Consider the following 17,813-nt stretch of genomic DNA (forward strand, 5'->3'; position numbering starts at 1 on the left):
AGAAAGGTCATTGATTTGTTTGAGTTAATTTTATATCTAGCTACTGCACTGAAGCTGTTTATCAGGATTAGTTCTCTGGTGGAATTTTTGGGGACACATATATACTATCATATCATCTGCAAATAATATTTTGATTTCTTCCTTTCCAATTTGTATCCCCTTGATCTCCTTTTGTTGTTGAATTGCTCTCGCTAGGACTTCAAGTAGTATATTGAATAGGTAGGGGAAAGTGGGCAGCCTTGTCTAGTCCCTGATTTTAGTGGGATTGCTTCAAGTTTCTCTCCATTTAGTTTGATGTTGGCTACTGGTTTGCTGTAGATTGCTTTTATTATGTGTAGGTATGGGCCTTGAATTCCTGATCTTTCCAATACGTTTATCATGAAGGGGTGTTGGATTTTGTCAAATGCTTTCTCAGCATCTAATGAGATGATTATGTGGTTTTTGTCTTTGAGTTTGTTTATATACTGGATTACGTTGATGAATTTCCATATATTAAACCATCCCTGCATCCCTGGGATGAAGCCTACTTGGTCATGATGGATGATTGTTTTGATGTGTTCTTGGATTCAGTTTGCAAGGATTTTATTGAGTATTTTTGCATCAATATTCCTAAGGGAAATTGGTCTGAAGTTCTCTTTCTTTGTTGGATCTTTGTGTGGTTTACATATCAGAGTAATTGTGGCTTCATAGAATGAATTGGTTAGAGTACCTTCTCTTTCTATTTGTGGAATAGTTTGAGAAGAGTTGGAATTAGGTCTTCTTTGGAGGTCTGATAGAACTCTACACTAAACCCATCTGGTCCTGGGCTTTTTTTTTTTTTTTTTTTTTTTTTTTTGGTTGGGAGACTATTGATGACTGCTTCTATTTCTTTAAGTGAAATGGGTCTGTTTAGATCGTTAATCTGATCCTGATTTAACTTTGGTACCTGGTATCTGTCTAGGAAGTTGTCCATTTCATCCAGGTTTTCTAGTTTTGTTGAGTATAGCCTTTAGTAGTAGGATCTGATGATGTTTTGGATTTCCTCGGGTTCTGTTGTTATGTCTTCTTTTTCATTTTTGATTTAAGACCTAATTTTTTTAAACAAGTATTACTAGGAGACTTATACAGCTGTGATGTTTTGTATATGCTCAGCCCAGGGAGCGCACTATTATGTGTGGCCTTGTTGGAATAGATGTGTCCCCATGGGCATGGGCTTAAGACCCTTACCATAGCTGCCTGGAAGCCAGTATTCTGCTAGCAGCCTTCAGACAAAGCTGTAAAATTCTCAGCTCCTCCTGCACCGTGCGTGCCTAGATGCTACCATGTTCTCACCTTGATGATAATGGACTGAACCTCTGGATCTATAAGCCAGCCCCGATTAAATGCTGTCCTTTATAGTAAGACTTACCTTGGTCATGGTGTCTGTTCATAGCAGACATCTTACTAAGACAACAACATTGGCAGAAAATGTGATTATACACAGATTTGGGCAATATCAAATAATGAAAATCTTCTGAATCACGGTTTGAACAGTTTCAATTACTTTCTTGGCTAGCGTTTGGTTGCCATAGAGGTTCAGAATAACCATGACAGCCAGAGAGAATCAGAAACATGCTTGTAGAATATTTAGAAATGGGGTGTGTTACATAAATGTGGGTCCATCTTTTCTCTGCTAGGAAATAGGTAGTATCCATGTTATTCAGAGGTTTGTTCTTAATTATGATTGCAGCTTACTTTTTAAGTAAGCCCTTCAAAAGCTGTGTTTGAAGCAAGACCTTAAAGGATTTTTTCCTTCCTCCTGAAGGAATGAACTAGTAAATAGACAACAAGGTTAAATACAGTTGTGTGAGCTTTAGGAAGCACCTATGAAGTCTGTAGCTCATTTGGAGCTTTGTGTTAACATGGTGCTTCAAGTTGCTTGATATTTCCCCAAATGCAAATGCAAGCAAATATGGAAAGTATGAAATGCAAAACCAGCCTCCTCTGCAGATAAGAGTCTATCTATCAGTAGATCTTATGTAACAATTCATAAATTCCCAAGCTTTCACCAGTAGGCAAGGTCATAGCAATTAAGAAACAGTTTGCAACACATGCACTCAATCCAAGCAACAAAATTAAGGCCATAAATTTATTTGCTTGCCAGGTCCCTCATATTCACTTTTTACAAATGGTTTAATATAGATAGGGAAGGCAGTCTACCTAAGATTCCCACGATTCCCTAGGAAGTAGCAATTACCAGCAACTACTAAAACAGAGAAAGGAGAAGAGAGCAATTATATACAATTTCTGTTGCTCTTTGCAAGTGTAGGTCACAACAAATTTAGCTTTGAATGCTTTCATGCACACACTACATGTGTGTGTGTGTGTGTGTGTGTGTAGGTCCTTTAGAACTTTATGCCATTTAATGAAGTAAATCATTTGGGCAGTCTTCTAGCAAACTCACCTAGTAGGAATAACTCAAAGGCATCAACCAAATAATAATATATTCTTAGCAAAGGAAACCCTAAGGCAACAATAAAGTGTAAGAAATAGTACATGAGCTTCCCTCCATATGTAGAGCAGTTTTACACTAATAGCTTTGACACTATAGACTTACAGATATTGGTAGATATTCTGAAAGCATCATTACTACAGATTTGGTACCCAAAGTCCTCCAGAGCATCTCCCCACCAAACCATCCTCTTGATGGAAGTAGCCCTTTGCTCCCAATGTGTAAAAGCAATGCACTTGCTAAGGTAAGAAACCAAAAGTCTGAATGGCGGGGATATTTTTAAATTGTCCATCTTGTATATGAGTTCAAGGTTTGTAGAATCACAAAATATTCCCAGTGAAAGCTCGAAAATAAATAGCACTCAGCATACCCCGATCTTACAACGAGGGAAGCTTGGCCAGGAAGACTAGAGTGACAAATTCAAGACCACAGTCCTGGTTTCTGGCTAAACTCTCAGGTACATTCCAAGTGCCCCTCTGGAAGGGGTGGGGCCTTTTATCTCACATTCCACCAACTGGAAACGAAAAATTCTTTGAGGTTAACGACTTTTTCTTATGAATGTATTAAACCTAACGGTCATTCCCATATTTATGTCTTCAGTGCCTTAGGTGGTAACATCTACATGTTTGTGTGGACACCTGAAAGGGGGGTTTGTTTGAAGCTACATGGAGGGAGTAGAGAGCGTGTGCCCAGGAGTGTCAGAGATTGCTGAAATCACGACTGCTGCTGAAGGTGTTTGTTTCCAGGTCCCACTCACCTTCACTGTGACCTGAAGCAGGTTGCCTGCTGTCACTGAGCCTCGGATTATTTCTGTGACTGGCATAAGAGCTGTAAGCCTCATGTCAGCTTTTTAAATGAATCGTAAGGAAAAAGTAAGCAAAATGTCTTGGAGTTTGTGTTTAATTCTCTTTTCCTTTATATTTATCAAACACACACACATGCACACACACACCACATGCACACACACTTGCACACACATCCACAGAATGCCTGGGAAAGTGGTGTGAGAAGTGTGTCCTGTGATAGTAGATAGGTGTTGTTAACAACCTGCCAGGATTAGGACATTTTGTTGTAAAAATTTCTTGTACTCATCTCTACTTTCCAAGTATCTGCTGTCTTTTTTTTTTTTCAATCTTCAGATTGTATATTTTTCCAACAATAAGAAATGTCTCCAGTTTTTGCTGTGTGCTTGGTGCCTTGTTGCTGTGTGACAAAGCCCTGCTCCCTGTCAGGGTGGTCTCTCTCCTAATCCATCTCTCTGATAGCACCTCACCACCTCCATTTTCACCACATATTGCCAGATATTTTTTACATTTACATATTCAGTTTCCTATGCTAGAATATGAACTTTTCATGAACAAAGATTTTATTTGACTTTAAAAGCAAACTAACAGTTGATCAGTGTACTTTGATTATAACAAACTCACAGTACAATGTTGTTGAATTATTGATTAGAGCATAAAACTTGGCCAATAGCATTAAAAAAAAATTACTTTTGCTTATGTTAAAATGACCAGAAACATTTAGAAGTATAAGGCTCCCTGTATTATGTTCATGGTTCTTGGGGCCAAAAACTTGGACAGGGCACAAAGGACATGCATCTGCTCCAAGATGTCTAATACTTAAAGAATGGAGGCTTGACACTCATCCACTCACAGCTGAAGTTAGCCATCACTGAGCATTTAATGGGAGCTGGGGACTAGAACATCTATATTTGGCCTCTCCACAGTGTAAACTAAGATCCTTCACAGTGTTGTGGCTACATTCCAAAAGAGAGGCAGGCAGAAGTTGTACCCTCTCTGTGGCCCATCAAGAGTCATACAGGGTCACTTTTGCTTTAGTGTACAGAGAGAAGCTTGCCGAGAGGAATAAGTTCCACCGCTTGATATAAAGCAGTCTGGGTCTGAAATCCACGAGAGTGGACATGCCACTGTGGATATTTTGAGAACAACCTGTCATAAGACTTAATGTTTCTAAAGCAATAAGATCAAGTTTTGTTTTGTTTGTTTGTTTGTTTTTAATTTTAGATATGAAGGGCTATTTTACTCTTCAGTCTCTTAAAGGTGACCAGAAACTTAGAGGCCGTTTGTCTCTGTGTTGAGAAGGAGTGGCATGAGCACAGTGAGCCTGAGCCCAGCACCTTCTCCACAGAACCTAAGTAGAATCACCGCCCACCCCATACGCAGTGAGCCTGAGTCCAGCACCAGCTCCAGTGGAGAGTCAGGGTGCCCGAGGGAGCTGCCCTTCTGTAACACAAGCCATCGCTCCTGCTGCAACCTCAGGTAACTGTACATTTGTCCATCTAAGGACTATCCTTAGATGCTCTTTAGAAAGTTATCTCGGGCTGATTATTCCAGCCTGAGAGTTGGCCTTTCCCTTAGCTTAGATAGCAATGGATTTAGGATGTTCTACGTGGTTGGAGGAGGGTATGAGTCTGAGTTCTCTGAGAAACAAAACCAACATTTTATGTCTATACACACACACACACACACACACACACACACACACACACAGAGAGAGAGAGAGAGAGAGAGAGAGAGAGAGTATGAGGAGTCAGGTCATGTGATTGCAGAGCTCGAGAAAGTCCAACATCTGCCATCAACAATCTGAAGCCTTGGAGCAAGAGGCAGAGCTACACTCCTACACTTCTAATACTATGAAAAGAAAGACTGCCATTAGTTCAAGTCTGAGTCCAACAGCAAGGGAAAGCCAATGTCTCATCTTGCAAAGCAGAGAGAATTCCCTTTTCCTTAGCCTTTTGTCCAATACAGACCTCCAGTGGATTGGAAGAGTCCTATGCACATTGGGAAGGAGAGCCCATTTTACCCAGTCTACTGGTTCAAACATTAACATCACCAGAAGTAAAACTTAACCAAATAATCATTTTTTTCCAGCAACATCTACTTGCTTGTAGTTTCCAAACAATGACAGAGAGGCACCAATAGATATTGATCAATATCTCCATCCATTCAGGTTGCTATAACAATAACAACAAAATTCTTGGACTGTTTATAGTTTGCAGGCAACACAAACTTATTTCCTGTTGCTCTGGAGACTAGGGAGTCCAAGATCAAAACTCAACAGCATACTGCGTCTCTGGTGAAGGCCTGTTCTCTTTATAAGGGCCTTATAAGGACTCTGATTCCAATGACAGGGATGATGCCTTCAACCTAGTCACTTCCAGAAAGGCCCCGCCCACCTTGCTTCATGGAACGGTAGGTTCTACCAGACAAATTTTGAGGGAACCTCAAAATTCATAAGTTAGTAATAATAATGATTTTGAAAGATGAGAAGACTGTGAAGAATGTTTCAAAAGAACTGGGTCAAATGAAGAGTGTTTTATTAACAATAGAAGGGTTACTACGTTCCTCAAAAATGTCAATGACCTCTGCCCATGGCTGTTATATATCTGAACTGGCCATAGCAGCTTTGCTTAGACAGCACTTACCAAAGGACTCAACAGAGAGGGAGGCAAGAGGGCTCCTTCCTGCCTAAGGTGGATTCTTCTAATAGGAACTTTGCTCTGGCACACCCAGGGAACCTGACTGAGGCCATCTCCTAGCTGGAATACGTTCTTTTCCCACTTCATCCCCCATCCCACCCCCTAGTCCTCTCTCTCCCTTCCCAGGCAGCAGACCTATAGTATCAGTTCTGCCTCTCTTTTCATACTTCCAGCCTTTACCTGCCTGGTTTTCCAGTATGTTCCCTCTAATACATTTTTGTGTGTGGATTGAACTTCGGATAAAGAGAAGCCAAATGGGTACAGTTGTGTGTTGTTCCAGATTAAAGGAGACCAGAGAGTTCTGAAAACATAAGCCGTGCCCTGGAAGTGGGGGGTGCCAGAGAGGATATTGTTAAGTCAACCCATGAAATGCAATATAGGTAAAATTAGAGAAAAACCAATCAATGTAAATTCTTCTGAAGTCGATAATGTATGTCGTGTTGATGGAAAGTTCCTAGGAAATACAGCTGAATAATTTAGAACTAAAGTACCATGTTGCTTGCCATTCTTATCATTGGTTCAGATAGCATTGTCTAGGTAAATAAAGGACACAAAGTATTTAAATAGTCACTATGGAGAATGCTCTTTGTACTGTTTTGTGTGCTTGAAACTGTTCCCAAATAAAATGCTGAAAGAAAGAGAGAGAGAGAGAGAGAGAGAGAGAGAGAGAAAGAGAGAGACAGAGAGAGAGACAGAGAGAGAGAGAGAGAGAGAGAGAGAGAGAGAGAGACAGAGAGGGAGGGAGGGAGGGAGGGAGGGAGGAAGGAAGGAAGGAAGGAAGGAAGGAAGGAAGGAAGGAAGGAAGGAAGGAAGGAAGGAAGGAAGGGACAGACTTTGGGGAGGAGCCTTAGCAATCACTGGGTTGGTAAGAGAAGTAAATATCCCTCCTAGATGACCCCACCTGGAGCCTTTCTATGGATGCTTACTAAGATGTACTCAACCACTCAAAGTTTCTCCCAGTGAGAAATCTTGAGATCAGTGTTCCAAATTACACATTGGACTCGAGCTCAGAGAATTAAAGTAAACTGAGGCATGAGGCCAAGAATTCGGATTCTACCACACCACAGCCCCAGAATTCACATGTTCACCCACAGCCCTAAAATTCATGTATTCACCCCACAATCCCAGAATTCATGTATTCACACCACAACCCCAGAAGTTATGTATTCACAACACAACCCCAGAATTCATGTATTCACACCACAACCCCAGAATTCATGTATTCACACCACAGCCCCAGAATTCATGTATTCACACCACAGCCCCAGAATTCATGTATTCACACCACAACCCCAGAATTCATGTATTCACACCACAGCCCCAGAATTCATGTATTCACACCACAGCCCCAGAATTCATGTATTCACACCACAGCCCCAGAATTCACATGTTCATCCACAACCCCAGAATTCATGTCTTCACCCCACAAGGAAGTAGGTTGATTTAAGCAACCCAGAACATATTCTTTGCTTATTGACAGCAGTGGTGTGCAATACAGGTTAGAAACCTCGGTGGCAACAGTGCTTTAGGGTGGTGCAGCAGCAGACGAGGGGCGAGGGATCCGAGAATTCTACCTCTGTGCATCTAACCCCTGCCTCCATTCTTTCCCATCAATCTCTGTCTTGTCAAGCGTTTATGAGAGGGGATTTATCTGTTGCATAGGTGGTCACAAATCCTCAAGACATATAAAATTAACAACAGGACACCTTCACAAGAGGAGATTAATTTGAAGCATTTTTTTTTTTGGCATGGGTGGTTATATACCCTCATGATATATGAAATTAATGGCAGGACATTTTCTTATTAGTAAGTTTTTTGCATTCATTTTACCTAGAAAAGGAACAGAATGGGTAATGGTAGGATTACATATGATAGCCACTTTTTCTCCTCACAAGTTTTAAAAACCATGGTTCATTGTTGTGGAATGAGAAGCATAAAACAGCATTTGCTAAGGTGCTCCGTGTGTGTATGTGTGGTGGTGGTGGGAGGGGGATGTGGGAGGGAATTACATCTTGAAACTGAATCCCCATTTTCAAGTAGGAGGTCTAAAGAATTCAAGTGAAAGTAAGATTTCTGCATTTCACTAGAAGTGGTAAAGCTTCAGTACCAGTAAACTATGCTAAATTACCTCTGTCTGTTGGAATACTCTGAGGGGGGAGAACAACAAACAAACAAACATGAAAACATACATTAAAAATACTACAGATAAAGCAAATCATACTCTTTAACGTTGTTAAATAATATACAGGAAGTCAAAGAAAATGAAAACAAAGAGAGTCATAAATTCAGAAAAGCTAGAACTAGCCCAAACATTCTTCAGTAACCATGCTGCATCCATAAGCACAGGAGGTTTCTGGGGTGGGGGATGGAGTGGGGTCTGTACAGGTTATCCAGTACTTAGGAGCAGACATAGCTCCTGCAGCAGACCCGGCTTTTATCCTCAGCAGCACAGTGCAACTCAGGAGCTTCTGTAACTCCTGTTCCAGGGGAGCCAATGGCCTCTTCTGGCCTCCAAGGGTGCCTGACACGTACATATTGCATACCCACAAGCATAGGTAACATACTCGTATACATAAAACAGCAATAAATAAATATCTTTTTAAACAGTGTTTTAAATAATGTTTTTAAAGAAAAAAACTGTTGGTACACACAGTTTGCAGGAGATTATGTTAGATTACAGAATCCAAACTGGTTTCATAGCCTGGATTTCATAGCTATATGTTGTCACAATAACAAAATGCTATTTTTAAATTAATTAATCTTTATATATTTGTATACAATATATTTTGATCATGTTCTTTACCTTGCCTGTCTCATCCAAAGTCTTCTCCACTTCCCTACCCTCCCAAATTTGTATTATCTATCTATCTATCTATCTATCTATCTATCTATCTATCTATCTATCTATCGATCATATATCTATGTCTTTCTCAAAAAATTAAAAACAAAAGACGAAAGTAAAACAAAAAAACTAACAAATAACAAAAAAGAAAAAAACCCAAACAACACACACATACAAACCATGGAGGCTACTTTGTTGGCCAACTATTCTTGGATACAGCTCCTGCACTGGAGAGATTGATAGACCTGGTGAAAACTGACTTTCCCTTTTCTAGAATATATCAATTGCAAACTGTTTCTTAGTTAGGAGTGGAATCCTATACAACCCCTTCTCAGTGCTGGGAAGTTGTATGGTTTGAACCCATGCAGATCTTGTGTGTGTGCCGGCACAGTCTCTGCGAGTCCATATGTGTATCAACTCTGTCCTGTCTGGAAGACTCCAATTTTCTAGTCATCCCCAACTTCTGGCTTTCAAAATCTTTTACTTCCTCTTTGAAATAAAGCCCTGAGCCTTGAGGGGAAGAGTTTGATAAAGGTGTGCCATTTAGGTCTGAAAGCTTCAATGTCTCGCATTCTCTGAACATTTCTGGTTATCTCCTACTTCAAGAAGATGTTTCTTGGCTGAGGCTTGAACAATGCCCTCTGGTCTATGGGTATAGAAATATATCTTTAGGAGTCATTTCATTGCCAAGTTCCTTTAGAAGAAGAGGAATAGTAGCTTGTTCCCTAGAGCCCACGTCTGTGTCGTCTCAGCTTGGAGTGGGCCTCAAGTCTGATCAAAAAGTGGTTGATCACTTCTATAACCTTTTGCTCTGCTGTTGTACCAGTATATCTCACAGCAGGTTGCTGTTGTAGGTTGAAGGGTTTGTAGCTGGGTGATACTGATGCTCACTTTCCTCCTCTGGAAGCATGCTAAACATCAATAGGGCTGACGCATCTAGCTCAGCACCACCTTCATTTCTCCATATTCAGTGAAATTATTGGTTGACATGGTACAGGATGGTGGATGGGGGTGAAGTGGAGGGCATATTGTAAGGATTTGAATTTTGTATCTACATATCTTGAGTATAATAATGGACTATGATGGTGACTATCTGTATTTATACATCATAAAATTGCATATAATTAAAGATATACATGTATATATGTATCTATATATACAAAGGAGTACATGTAAAATTGTGGAAATCAGAATAAAAGACTACAAAAGGAATCAATGTCATCTTCCTTGTTTTGATAATGTACTGCAGTCACACAAGGCAGAGAAACCACGTGGAATGTGTGAGGACCCTCTACTACTCTCTCCAACTATGTGTGAATCTGCAATTATCTCAAAATTTTAAATTTTCTCAAAAATAAAAGTTTATGCATTCACACTTTAAATATTACCTATTGTGTTGGCATTTGCCTTTCACATATAATAGATGTTTATTATTTTAATAACACCTATGGAGACAAAGTTTTTATCTTAGCTACCAATGGTTGCCTTTCAGTGTTGGTGACAGAGCCAAGGGGAAGATATTTTGGGGTAGACAAGTGTCCTGATAATGTTCACATCTCATGACACTGATAGGTGTCTGCTCCACCTAAACTACCTTCCTTCAATAAATCAAAAGTAAAAGTCAATTCTTATTCATGTTGGCCTTATCCAACTTGTTACCTTTTTGTACATTTATCTGAGCTATGCCACTGAATGAGGCAAATAGAAAACCCTTATATTCTAAATTCCCCAATTTGTTTAATCAATCATAAGATGGGGGGAAGGTCTATTCTTTTTTTGTTTTTAGGTTTTTGTTTGTTTGTTTGCTTGTTTGTTTGTTTGTTTGTTTTGAGACAGGGTTTCTCTGTGTAGCCCTGGCTGTCCTGGAACTCACTCTGTAGCCCAGGCTGGCCTCGAACTCAGAAATCTGCCTGCCTCTGCCTCCTGAGTGCTGGGATTAAAGGGTGCACCACTACACTTGGCGAAAAGGTCTATTCTTAAAAAGCTCTGTGTGTGTGTGCGTTTGTGTGTCTGTCCCAAACATGAGACATAAATAAGACGATTGAAAAGGTATGTAAACCTTCCTTCCTACCCTTCCTCATAGCCACTCTGAAGGAGTCAAATTCCTTTTCTCTATTAACAATCAATCAACAAATATTTACAGCCTTTCCACCGAGCTTTCTGCCATTACTAGATCCTTCAGGTGGACCTCAGACTCTCGAGCTCTTAAAGGGCATGAGGGATTTAGCTGAAGAAAGTAAAGATGAAACCACACAGTAATGGAGTCCCACTCTGCTTCCAGACTGCAACTGTGGGTAGTTTTTAAAAATCAATTTGTGGTTCTGGACAAGTGGTCTAGACTAGCATAGGGGCTCAGAGCAGAGGCTCCTGGAAGGAGACCAGCAATTAGAACGTCCTTGTTATTGTTAGAATACTACTGGGCTATAATAGACCTCTTTTAAACTAGAAAATAAAAATGCTGAACTGGAAAATGAACATTCATCATCACTTAGGATTCTTGTTTGAGTGACTGAAAGTTTTCTGCAATTAGCACACTTAATAAACTTTCCAGGATGACACATGATCTATTCAGAATGACGAATTTATTAATTGCTTTGCATGCCTCTTAGTAATTCAACAAGTTAGAAATGTACTCACAAGTTTACATATATTTATCTCAAAGTCCTTGCATTTCCAAACAGGGACTTAGCTCATGATCTATATAAAGGAGGGCAGGGACTATATAAAGTATAGAGGAACTCTCTCTATTGTCTCTTCAATCCTATATAAATCTATTTTTTCTGTAACAGTTTATTAATTACAAAACAAAACAAAGCCTGAATAATTAACCAAGTTTGCCTATAATGTAAAGGGCTGAGTGGGAAGACCATAAGTTCAAGGCTTCACAGACCTACATATTAAGACTCTATCTCAAATAATAATGTAATGCATGAGAATATAGTCACATCATAAACTGCCTTGTGGAGAGCCAGAGACAAGGCTACATGCAGATGTCAATGATTTCATTCAAATCCCACACTGTCTACCCTAAACACAACTCCAGCAAAATCTGTTCATTCAAGCTCAGGATAAATTCCTGAAATACAAGGGAATAACTAGAGGGAAAGGTCCTGAGACTGTCAGAAAGGGGAAAGGAGACAAGCCAAGATGATTCTCCCTCAAGAGGAGAATAAGATGGGGTGGGCTGGCTGAGACTGGTTGTTCCAGAAGAGAACCCCAGTAGTGATCCCTAGGTACAATGCCCTTTTGCTTTTTGTAGTTAAGAAATGGCCATGTCTACTGGAATAAAGAAAGGGGGTGGGGAGCATTCTGTACTGGTATGTGGAACATTTTGTATCAGAAAGAGGGCAGACAAGACTGGCAGATGGTTCTGTGGCCCAAGGCCAGGTCCGGAAATACTGGTGTTGCCAGACAGAGATGAATGTGTGGGAATGACTGTAGTCCCTAAGTGCCCACCCCCAAAGGCTCTCCTTCATCTGAACAGAGGAAGGGATTGGGTAAGATGGATGTTCCCACAGGTCACGGGCAAGGGGGGGCAGAACAATCAATTCGCTACAGTAGGGCACCCCGGCTCTATCTCATGACTGGGGTAGCCCGAGGGGAATACCTGTTATGTAAGGAGTCACTGACATGATTCACCAAATCACATAGGATTATTAAAATGCTGCCTCCGTTGTCAGAAAATTCCTTACTGATTGTTTTCTTTAAGTAAAGATGCTTTCAGCAAGTCAGAAGATTCAAGTCACATTGGAAAGCGTTAAAACTGTAAGAAGGCTGAGGTCCAGCTTCCGTTCTTACAGTGCTGGAAAGGCTTTTTAGACCAGCAAACCATTTGTAAATCAGATCCTGAGATACACTGCCTCTGGCTTCCACAAGCAGGGCCCTCAAAGGTTTGATAACCATGAATTGGAGATAATATGCCTGCAGAAACAGCCCCTACATCTCTGATCCACTGTCGGCATTTTCTGAGCTGTGTAAATACAAAGAAAGAGAACTCCCAACTTCACAGAATACAGCTGAGAAGACAAGGTGGTGATCTATAATAATAAAAGCAATTTTTAGAGTGATTCACATGGGACTTCTCAGAAATGCCAGGTCATTGTATTTCCCAAATCCAAAAAAGCCTAGAAGGGTAATTTCCTTTCACAGATCCGGGTAGAGGAAGCAGCATCTGGGGGTTTCCACAGTTCCTTCACAGTTCAAGGGTGCCGTGACAATGCTTGGATTCCTAGCACCAAGATTCGGTAGCTGACTTTCTGTATTCTCGGTGGTGGATTATGTAGGAGTACTAATAGCCCTTCCAAGTAGAGGAAACAATGCCAAGAACCGGTTGCATGTGTCTATGCTGTATCTCTGGATAGACTTTCAGTTACAGCTCATACCAAAGTCTTAGCACAACACAGACCTCTCCTTTAGGGTTTCTCGTGGTGCCCAAAAGATGGCTTCTAGTCTTCTCATCCTGTTGCCTCTAGATGAACCCAGCTCACCTACGCAAGTGCTGGGAGCAACAGGAAGTGCCCTTCGACCATGGGCATGCACCTCTGGAATTCGTCTAGACTATTTCCCTTAGTGAGATTAAGAAATTTGCTTAAGGTCAGTGCCAGAAGCTGGCAAGACTGGGCTTCATATCTGGGGGGTGCCAACCGCACAGCCTACATGTTCATGGATGGATTTGTCACCAGGTTCCCAACATCCACTTTCAGGGAAAAACTGTTCAGCCCGTGTGATTTGACAAGTGACTGGTCCAAAACAAGAATGAATCTATTCAAGAGCCCAAGTATAGACCATGAGAGACTCTCCAGCATGCAAGAGTTTGCGTTTCAATTGCTCTTCTCCAGAAGACATCTTGCAAATGGTGCATGCCTCCGGTTACTGAAGATCTATCCTGAAACCAGTTACTGTGTTCACAGCAATTGCTTTGAGATCAAAGTGTAATAAACAGATTTCCTGTTTTCTAGCAACTCAAGCTTAGGGGGCTGGGGGTGGGAGTTCAGACATGAAAGATTAATCTGAAATGCAAGTGTGTGCTTCTTTGGCCAGGATAAGGTAAATGCCATGGGACAAAATCACCGATCTGTAGAATGACTAAAAGGAGATTTTCTAAAGTCCCTAATGCTTTGAGCCCTAAGTTCATCTAAGATCATGCAATAATAACTCATATAACGGTTATTTTACCTCAGAATGACTTCCCTGGAAAAAGTCATGACTTGCTACTCCCATAAGCCCCTCATCATTCTATTTTTGAAAATTCCCCATGACTGGTTTTTGTTGGATCTTTTTTTTTTCCTTCTCCCTCAGAGTATTCTTGACATGTAAAGACTTAGCTCTGATCTTTTTTGAGAACGACATAATTGGCAGGAATGTGATCAAGGGCCCTATTCACTCACAACACACACATGATCTGCATGGCTGAGTAGTGTTGGTTTCAGAGTCACATAGATGCAGCTTAAAGACACACATACACACACAAACACACATGCAGAGAGAGAGAGAGAGAGAGAGAGAGAGAGAGAGAGAGAGAGAGAGAGAGAGAATGAGAGAGAGAGAGATTTCCAGATTTGCTGATTGTTTCAATATGACTATTCTGAGCATGTGTCAGCACACCCAATCTACGCTGTTTGGTCTTAGTCTTTCAGAGCTGACTTTGAAGCATCCTATAGGTCTGATGATACTCAGAAGACAGAACTGTAAGGCTGTTTTGATTCAAGTTTTGCAGTCGCCATAGTCCCTGTGCTGTCTGCCCATCACCTGATAACCAAGGAAAGTCTCACAATCCTTTAGCTGTTGTGTTTTTGAAACAAAATAGAACTATCTTCCTGTCAAATACAACAGGGCTGCATACTGCTATTTAAAGATCATTTAAAAATAAGTTGGTCTGATCCTTTGTATCTGAAACTCACTGAAGTCACATACAAATAGAAAGTACAAGATTTTAATCTCCATTTTCATGAAATGTGAAGATGCCAAACATTTTGTCTGACTCCCTCTTTCTTGTGGTCAAGTGTCAAAGTACTCCCTAAAATTTCAAACTAAAGAAAATTCTGCACCCACATATTCCCACCTTCAAGAAGCCATGGGTCATCCAGGAACCGTGTTACTCAGAGGAATATGGGTCATCACTTCCAAATCATAAGATTAGCTCCAGTCTAAGCCATGCAGTGGTGGCATATGCCTTAAATCACAGCACTTATAAGACAGAAGTAGGTAGATCTCTGGGTTTAACTCCAGCCTTGTCTACAGAATGAGTTGCAAGACAGCCAGGGCTACACAGAGAAACCCTGTCTCAAACAAAACAAAACAAAACATAGACATAAACAAGCAAACAACAAAAAAAGATTGGTTCTAGTCAAAAGTGCAGAGGATTTCTTAATAATTTTAAGACTGGGTGTGTTTGTGGATTTTTATTTAGTCATAATGAAAAAGAAAAGTATGCAATTTTTCAGGAAATGGGTTGAACTGGAGATTACTATGTTAAACAAAATGAGCCAGACTCACAAGAGCACATGTCACACTTTCTATCTTGAGCATGGTACACATACATACATACATACACACACACATACATGTATGAGTTTTCCAAGCAGATACAGTACCATGTGCAGTAGGTGGAAGGATGGTATCTAAGATGAGGGGAGGACATGAAGCTAGGGATGCTGAGATGGGGACAGAAATGGGTAGTGTGGTACAGATACTAATCCTCTTACTAAGAGCATTCCCCATGTCTCTCAAATACTTGGTTAATTCTAGGATTGTATTATCACAGGCCTGGTTAATCATTTTGACTCTTTTACTGGAAACAGTAAAGAACATTAACCATGGAATATCACCTTAAAGTATGGCTTCACAAATGAGACTGAATTAGATCTACCTATGGCAGCCCCCTGTGGAAGAGAAGGGCAGCACTGGCAGTTTATCCAGCTGTGAGCGGGCATCAAATAAACATCAATGAGCAACTCTAAGTTATGTTCAGAGTACCATTCCCTAGAGGTCTCCAGAGAAGCAGAACAAATGTCTATACATCAAGAAAAAGTGTATGGTCAGAATGAGGTAGATTGATTTTTAAGGTTCACATGAATATGAAGCTGAGCACTTGTAGTCCAGTCTGAAGAGAGTCTTCTGGAAGAACTCCATCTTCTTTGGGGAAGATCAGTTTTTCTATTCAGGCCTTCACCTGGTAGAATGACACATACCCACACTACAGTGTCTATAAACTTCAATACTGATTGCAACCAAAAATAATTTCACAGAAACATTCAGAATAAGATCTGACCATACTCTGGCTACTACAGACAAGACAAATGAACACCTTTGATGATTCATTCCAAGACTCTAGTGGTCCAAGTGGATGGGATGTCTTTCTACTTTTCATTGTGAGGAGGAGGTTTGTTTCTTAATCCTGAGGACAGAGCACCCACTGATGTATATTTTCATAGCACCTCTGGGTAGAAACACAAAGCTCCCCTGAGATGCTTTCTGTACACACAAATCAAAGCTCATGTGCACCACAGTTCAGAATGGAAGGGTAGCAGTTTCTGGAAGCAGCATGTTTGGAAGTCTTCCCTCTGTCAATACTGTTGTCCTTGAAGGAATAGGGCAAGAATTGTTTTCTTGTCAAGGACATTTTATCAGGGAAATACCTTTAGAACTTGACAGTTTCGGTAAAGAAGCCATAAAGGCCAACAAAGGAGCTGAAAGTCTTCCTCTCCCACTTATTAAAAAAGAAAGAGGCAACACCTCATGGAAGAGGTTTGCCTGGTAGCTCTGTGCTTTTCTGAAGAGGTGTGAGTCATAAGGTGTAAACAAGGGGCAGATGCTGCAAGGTCAGTCGGGTGGGCTGCACAGAGCCTCATTGCGTTTGTGATACCTAGTAAGTTCTCATCAGTATGACCACTTGAGACTCTAATTCACAAAACTCTTCATTAATACTCAAAAGGGAGGGTGTCATTTCCTATCTGTGTGTCCAGTTGCCCCTTATTCAAGAAAATAAGTAAGGAGATTAAAAACAAAAAAGTCCAGAGAGTATAAGAAACTATCTGAAGACATTCTGTCTAAGGCCATATCTGTTTTGTTGCCTTCTTTCTTAGACACTAATAGCTCAGAGAAGTCCAGTGTACTTAGTAAAGGTAAAAGAAAGTTCTCAAAGACAAAAATTGTAGAGACTATTTGATTCTGCACTTTCCTCTAGATAGAGCAAGAGACAATAGACTTAGGCTCAGCAAGCCTTACAGTCAACCAAGGACTCCTGTGTACATAGTAAAAGAAGCAAGAAAAGTTGGAGCAGAAAAGTCTGCCAGTATCAGCTCACATAGGCAGCTCTCAAAGCCAAGACAGAGCACACATTGCAAGTCCAGTGCAGGGGGCTCAGGGATACCTCACTACCAGAAAGCCATAGCATTATCACCTGGTTGGATCCAGATCAAGAACTGACTGCTCTCTGTTCTAAGAAGCCTTGTTGATATGGATGTATGAACAAGTCATCATGGTGGCAGAAAACAGATGGCTCACTCAAGTGTGTGAAAGGCAGAGAGATGATGGCAAAGGAAAGCCAACAAAAGATGGAAAACTAACCAGTACCCCAGAGCTCTTGACGCTAGCTGCATATGTATCAAAAGATGACCTAGTCGGCCATCACTGGAAAGAGAGGCCAATTGGTCAGGCAAACTTTATATGCCCCAGTACAGGGGAACGCCAGGGCCAGAAAATGGGAATGGGTGGGTAGGGGAGTGGGGGTGGGATGCGGGGGGGACTTTTGGGATAGCATTGGAAATGTAATTGAAGAAAATACGTAATAAAAAAAAAAGTAAAAGTAACCAGCGATGGCAACCGGAAATCCAAAGCACAAGGGAAGGGAGTGAGAGCTGAGTCCTACTGCAGCCTGCACTATGGGAAGGGACCCCAATAGGAGCCACTGACAAGCTAAGACCTGGAGGGAAGGGCAGTGAAAATACTTTATCCATCTCTTTTTCCTTCTGCTCTCTGACTTCTTGCCAGCCCTGCCC

This window comes from Mus musculus, chromosome 2 (assembly GCF_000001635.26).
Source record: "Mus musculus strain C57BL/6J chromosome 2, GRCm38.p6 C57BL/6J".
NCBI lineage: Eukaryota > Metazoa > Chordata > Mammalia > Rodentia > Muridae > Mus > Mus musculus.